This window comes from Lupinus angustifolius, chromosome LG06, assembly GCF_001865875.1.
Source record: "Lupinus angustifolius cultivar Tanjil chromosome LG06, LupAngTanjil_v1.0, whole genome shotgun sequence".
In the NCBI taxonomy this organism is placed as follows: Eukaryota; Viridiplantae; Streptophyta; class Magnoliopsida; order Fabales; family Fabaceae; genus Lupinus; species Lupinus angustifolius.
This window is the reverse complement of record NC_032014.1, coordinates 18,689,773-18,697,791: the sequence shown is the minus strand read 5'-3', so window position 1 is coordinate 18,697,791 and position 8,019 is coordinate 18,689,773.

Below are 8,019 nucleotides of genomic sequence, written 5' to 3'. Positions count from 1 at the left end.
AGAGACAACATATTTAATATCATAATAAAAAATTGTTCCAATCACTTAACATAAAAATGTAAATCACATAATTTGGTGATTTTTATTAACAATAAGTGCCAAAACAAATACATCAAGATATTATAATAATAAAATAATATAAAAAACAATATAAAAATAATAAAATATAGAATGAATAAAAAAGGGTGAAAGGGGAGTTACAAGGGTAACAACACGCTACCCCTCTCCATTAGCAACAAAGAAAAAACAAAAGTGTAAAGGGAAGAAATCCCTAAAATATGGCAGCCATTTTTAGTGAAGGAAAACAAACCTGTGAGTAGAATGAGAATATCATGGATGTTTTGCATATTTTGGTACTTTAGATATGTTTTTCTTTTCTTTACGGCGCATTCCTCCCTCTTTGAGTAATTGCTCCTCCACTTTTCATCAAACATCATCTGCCTGAAAGTCTTGATATTGAACCACTTTTTGACCAAAGTTTTTGTCCATGAAAGCTTGCTTTTCTTTGAGTTATCATCTCTCATTGTTCGTACAACTTCATATGGCTTTCAGATTTGATGATCAATGCGGTGGGTTGATATTGAGAACCTTGGTAATAGCAATGACCAAGGTGGGGCAAGGCAATCCTTTGTTTTGTGAAGCAATGTGAGGGAAACCATTAACAGAATAAAGAAAAACCTGTTTATAGGCAATATAGTACACTCACATGGTCATGCTTCTCACTCATGTGTTTATGTACTCTTGAGAGAATGGAGAGAACAAAGGAAAGAAGTGAGTTTAAAATTATAAAGTGTTTATTGCAAAACCTCCTAGTGGTGTTATGGGTACCATAGAGCAATGTAGAGTATGCATTTTTTTGAAGGAGTGGAAGAGAACCCCCCGTCAGAGTAGTTAAGAATGGTGAGAATATAATAGCACTTCCTTTTTCAGTTAGAAATTAATGGAAGTAGGGGTGTGAGTTTCAGGTGAGTTGGAAGTTGAGAGAGATGCGTGTGGTTTAGGATTGAGGGAGATATAGGTGGTTTAGGATTGAGGGAGATATAGGTGGTTTGGGATTAAGGGATGATGTAAGTACTTTGGGATACCTAAAAATGTCATTTTTCGATAGAAAACACCTAAAATATATACATTATTTTTTTGTCATTCTTTGAAAAAGTATTATAAGCTGGACAAAATGGGTATTCACAACACCTTTTAAATATAGGAGTAAATCACATTCTCTATATCTTGTGCAATAATATATCATTGAATATCTACATTTTTAGCATCTATATATGTAAGTAAAAACAATCTGAGTGAGCAACTTTCAAGCTCCGACAATGCCTATAATACCTTTGCACCGGTCGAAATTGTTAGTGATTTTTGGAATTCAGTTTTGTTAATTGATACAAGTGTATATATAGAAGGCATTCATTCTTTATAAAGGTAGAATTACACTTTCAATAACAAGTGCAATATACACATATCCAAAACTCTTTCAACTTACTCATCTTCTTCACTACTCATTCCATTCTTTGTTACATCATTCATTTATACACTATTGTTTTACAACATGTATGGTATGCACACTACAACAAGCTTTAATAGTGGTATCAAGAGTTTGTAACACGATTTTGAGAGAAAATGTAACTCAAGACAAGGGACCTGTGAGAAGGACAAGGAGAAGTGGATTCTATGTGAATCCAAGAGGAAGATGAGTAAACCGTGAAGAATAATAAGTGACAAAAATGATCAGTATAATGCAAACAACAATGGATTCTCTATGACCATGCTAATACTTGATAGCAAGAACTATAATAGTTGGAGAAACCAAATGAAAGCAATATTATGGGCACTTTGCCATAACTGTAGGAATTATGGGCACTTTGCCTCTGAGTGCAAGCTTAATAGATGGACAAAAGGAAAAGAAGAGGAGGCTAGGTTAACACAAGCTAAAAAATGTAATGATTATGATGAGGATCACTACCTGCTAATAACAACTACAAGGAATGATAAAGGAAGTAATGGAAACATTGATTTTTGGTACCTAGACACTGGCTACTCAACCCATATGATAGGAAGAAGAGATTGGTTTGTCACTCTTGATGAAACAACCAAGATCAAAAAGAAATTATCTCATTATTTCTCAGTCTCAGTTGAAGGGGTTGGTAAGGTGATGATTCATAGACAAGATGACAGCAAGTCTTACATATTCAATGTTCTTTATGTCCCTAGAATGAAGAACAATCTACTAAGCCTTAGTCAATTGTTGGAAAAAGGATATAGGATGGTATTGTAGAACGGTGAGTTGACTGTTTTTGATAACGACAATCAAAAGATTCTAAAGGCACCACTTTCATCATATAGAATATTCAAAATTCAAATTGGTGAGCAAAATTGCCTTAAGTCTGTTGTAGATCAAGACACTTGATTGTGGCATCAGGGGTATGGACATCTAAACTTCAGAAGTTTAGAATTGTTAAGCAAAAATCGATTTGTCGCAAGGTTACCACACATTAGAGAATCTGAGACGCTATGTGATGAATGTCTAACTAGAAAGCAAACAAGAAACTCATTTGTTTCAAATGTTCCTTCAAGAACAGAGAAACCTTTGGAGTTAGTCTATAGTGATGTGTGTGGGCCCTTTGAGGTAGATTCAATTGAAGGGGTTAGATACTTCCTAATATTCATTGATGATCATACTAGAAAAGTATGGATCTATCTGATAAAAAGGAAAAGTGAAGTATTTGAAAAATTCCAGAGATTTAAAGCTCAAGTAGAAAGAAAGAGTTATATGAAGTTGAAGCAGATAAGATCATATGGTGTAGTTGGGTATATTTCTGTTGAGTTTAATGAATTCTGCATCAAAGGAGGAATTCACCATAGAGTGATAGCCCCTGCACATCCCAACACAATGACACAATAAAAAGGGATAACAAAAGTATACTCAACATGGCTAGAAGCATGTTAAAAACCAATAACTTGCCAATGAAGTTTTGGGATGAAATTGTATCAACTGCAACATACATCATCAATAGAAGTCCTGCTAAGAGATTTGACTACAAGACTCTTGAGGAAGCATGGTCAACCCTTAGACCAAATGTAAGTCATCTCAAGGTCTTTGGCTCAATATTTTATGATTATATACCTAAACTAGGAATTAGAAAACTAGATGACAAGGATGAGAAGTTGATATTTTTGGGCTACCACACCACTGGTACATATAGAGTCTTTGATCCACATAACCAGAGATTCAATATTGTAGAGATATAAGGTTTGATGAAAGTCAATGTTTGAAATAAAACCAAAATGGCAATAATACTAGTATGGAAATAGTGTTTCAACTTGATGAAACTGAGGAAAGGCTTGACAACAATGCAGAAAGAGAAATCCAAACTATAACAAATATCACAACATCTCAAAGGATCACACAACCACCACCTAGACTTGGGGATTATGAAGTTTTTACTAACTCTACAATCATTACAGATGGTGAATTTGTACTTATGGCACTACTTGCAGAAATGGAACCTCTAACTTAAAAGAAGCTCTTGAGCAAACACAATAGGTTGAAGCTATGGAGGAGGAGTTGAGGTCCATGGAAAGAAACAACTCATAGACCTTAACAAATCCACCAGATAGAAAGAAGGGTATAGTTGTGAAGTGGGTGTTTAAGACCAAGCTAAGTCCAAATGGTGAGTCCTCTAAGTACAAAACCAGATTGGGTGCAAAAGGATTTCTACAAAAGTAGGGCCTTGACTATGATGAGGTCTTTGCACTAGTTGTTATAATTGAGACAGTGAGGCTTATGATGAGGTCTTCAGACAAGGAAGTTTTTGTAACACAACCATCAGGTTTTGAAGCAGAAGGCAAAGACGAATTGGTGTACAAGTTGCATAAGGCTCTCTATGGGCTTAAGCAAGCTCCAAGAGCTTGGAACGGGAGAATATATGCATTCATGTTGCAACTAGGATTTACAAAGTACACTAATGAGCATGGTATGTATGTAAAGGGAAACCACATAGTAGATCTTCTCATACTATGCCTCTATGTGGATGATTTTCTCATAACTGGTGGAAACATCAACAATATCCTACCATTTAAGCATGAGATGCAAGTTGAATTTGAAATGACAGATCTAAGAGAATTATCCTACTTTATAGGCATAGAGTTCAAGAGGACTGGGCATGGAATTTTTATGCACCAAATCAAATACATTGTTGATGTATTGTAGAGGTTTCAGATGATGTATTACAATTTTCTTGCAAACCCTATTGAGACTACAATGGTATTAAGCCAAAAAGAAACTAGTCAGCAAGTGGATAACACATTGTTTAGGCAAATGAAAGGCTCATTGAGATACATTTGCAACTTGAAGCCTTACATTGCATATGGAGTTGGGTTGGTACGCGGGTTCATGGAAACTCCTCAACAAATTCACTTAGTTCACTTAGGTGCAATAAAGAGGCTACTGAGATACTTGAATGGAACTATTGGTTATGGAATTAGGTATCCTATAAAATCATATAGTAGCAACAACAACAAATTAAATGGATTCTATGATGTAGATTGGTGTGATGATAAGTCAGATAGAAAGAGTTGGTGTTCCAAGAAGCAGGATGTAGTTGCATTATCTTCATGTGAAGCTGAGTATATTGTAGCTAGCATGATTGCATGTCAAGTTATATGGTTGAAAGCATTGATGGAGGAACTGAGGTTGAATATAGAGGGTGGAATGTAGTTAATGTTAGACAACAATATGCCATTAACTTAGCAATGAATCCTACTACTCATGGGAGAAGCAAGCACATTTAAACCAGATTTCATTACATTAGAAAACAAGTAAGGAAAGGAAAGGTGTTGCTGAATTTCTGCAATTCAGAAAACCAGTTGGTAGATATACTTACCAAGCCATTGAAGAAGGAAAGGTCTAAAAAGGTAACAAGGAAGATGAGATTAGGAAGAATCAATGAAGACTGAATTAAGGGGGAATATTAGTGATTTTTGTAATTTAGTTTTGTTATGTTTACTATTTTTAGTAAGTAATTAGTTTATACAAGTGTCTAAATATAAGGCATTCATTCTTTGTAAAGGTAGAACTACACTTTCAATGACAAGTGCAATATATACATATCCAAAACTCTCTCAACTTACTCATCTTTTTCAGTGCTCATTCCATTCTCTATTCTACCATGATAATAGTTTTAAAACTTTCATGAGCCTTTAATGGTTCATAAGAACCCTTTATTAGGATCTTGACATTATGGCAATCACATGTGATAAAACAAAGTTAAGGAATACCTAGTTTCATTGTTATTTCTCTTTCTGGTGTTCTTTCCTGGTGCTACTTGGTAATGCTCATTCTGGTTCCCCTTTTGTTGTCACCTATCCGTCTTCCCTTATGAGTTCCTTGATGATTAGAAACTCAGTTTCCTTCCTTCCTTTTATAATGTTGTACTGCACTTTATTTTTATGCAACCCAAGATCTCTTTTAATCTTACTTTGTATTTCTATTCGTAAGATAGAAATGAATGAGATGAGATCAGAGGTCACTTCCTTTCTGCATCAGTGCCCCTTTTTTAGAAGGGGTTTGAAGGATTTATATAAGAAAAATAACTCCTCCACCATATAGGATACTGCCCATGAAGTGAGAGGGGAGGGAGTTAACAAAACCCCCAACTAATCTGATCAGTTAATTGCCAACCATCATCACATTAGGCACTTTCATTCAGATTAGTAACTTTCAAGCACATGGACCACATCAATTGTTAAATTAATCTAAAAATCCCCCACTTGGTCCATGTGATGACTTGAAGATTCATAACCTTACTTGCGCTCTTTTATTGAACCTTACAAATCACCATCCTTTAAATTATGAGCTGAAATAATTGAATCATGGCGGTCACAAATTATATGAGGCAACCTGATCCCTTCCATGTATCACAATCATCTCAACCCAACTCACTTTAATTTGAGTCTTCATCTACCTTTCAAAGACTCACCAAATTATCTCATCAAAACCATACAAGTACATTCTGTAATATAGATAACTTAAACTTTAATTACGGAAACGAAACTTTCATTGAATTCAAATGTCTCATACAATAATGAGCAAACATCTATACATGTATATATACATCAGGTATAATCATATTAACAAGGACTTATCTATAATGCCCATCCTTTCTACATGGCCAATGTAAATCTTGGGCAGCAACCCTTTAGTTATTAACGGATCCGCTACCATTAAATTGGTACTAATATGCTCTATAGACACTTTCTGTTTCCGTACTTCTTCTTTAACTGACAGGAACTTTAAATCTATATGTTTAGTACCTCTAGAATACCTGTCATTCTTAGAGAAGAAGACAGCTGCGGAATTATCACAATAAAACTTCAGCGGCCTAGCTACACTATCTATAATGCCAAGCCCTAAAGTAAAGTTCCGCAGCCATAATGCATGATTTTTGGCCTCAAAGCATGCCACAAACTCAGGTTCCATGGTGGACGTAGCAATTGTAGACTCTCTACCGCTTCTCCATGAAATGGCTCCTCCAGCCATTAGGAAGATATACCCAAATGTAGATTTCCTTGAGTCCATACATCCTTCACAATCTGAATCCGAATAACCGATCACCTCAAGATGATCTGACCTTCTATACGTGAGCATGTGATCCTTAGTGCCTTGCAAATATCTTAGAACCTTCTTTGCAGCTTTCCAGTGGTCCATTCCGGGGTTACTTTGATATCGGCCTAACATTCCAATAGTAAAACTGATATCCGGCCAACTGCATGTTTAAGCATACATTAAACTCCCAACCATTGATGCATAGGGAATAGATTCCATTTCCTTACGTTCCAAATCATACCGTGGACGTTGCTTTTCACTGAATTTGTCCCCTTTCTGGATTGGAACTATTCCTGCGGAGCACTTTTTCATTCTGAATCTCTCTAACACCTTATTGATATATCCTTTTTGAGACAATCCCAACAATCTTTGTGATCTATCAAGGAATATTTCTATTCCAATCACATAGGATGCCTCACCCATATCCTTCATTTCAAAGTTATTAGAGAGATACTTCTTTACATCATGTAACAACCCTTTATTATTTGTGGCAAGCAAAATATCGTCGACATATAGGACTAATATTATAAACTTGCTCCCACTGACTTTCATGTAGATACCCCGGTCAACAGTTTTTTCCACAAATCCATATGACGTAATGGTATCATTGAACTTTATGTACCATTGACTGGAAGCTTGTTTAAGTCCATATATTGACTTATTTAATTTACACACCGGATTTTCCTTTCCTGTGGTCACAAACCCTTCGGGTTGGTTCATAAAAACTTTCTCGTTTAAGTCACCATTCAGAAAAGTGTTCTTTATGTCCATTTGGTGAAGCTCTAAGTCATAATGAGCCACCAATGCCATCACAATTCTTAAAGAATCTTTCTTTGAAACTAGAGAGAAAGTTTCTTTATAATTCATGCCCTCCTTTTGAGTGAAACCCTTGACGACAAGTCTAGCTTTATATCTTTCAATGTTGCCTTTCGAGTCGCACTTGGTCTTAAAGACCCATTTACAGCCGACTCGTTTTGAACCCTCAGGCAACTCAGCTAGATCCCAAACTTTATTATGGTCCATTGATTTCAACTCTTCTTTCATAGCATTGAGCCACTTTTCAGAATTGTCACTTTTTGTGGCTTGTATGAACGAGACTGGATCCTTATCAATGTTTAAGTCACATTCATGCTCAAGTGAATACACAATATAATCATCGGGAATAGCTTGTCTTCTTTGCCTTTCAGACCTTCTTAATGTTATTTCTTGTGATTCTTCCATCACTTGATCATTAATGACTCCATTAATTGGTTCATTAACTGTTATTTCATCCTGTGAATTTTGGATATTATCTTGTTGTCTCTGTGGGTTATTTGACGGTAATATAACCAGAGGAACAACACCTTGAGGAGACACCTACAGTGAAGAAGGTTTATCAGAAGTCTCAATAATATCCACCTTTCGTAATTTAT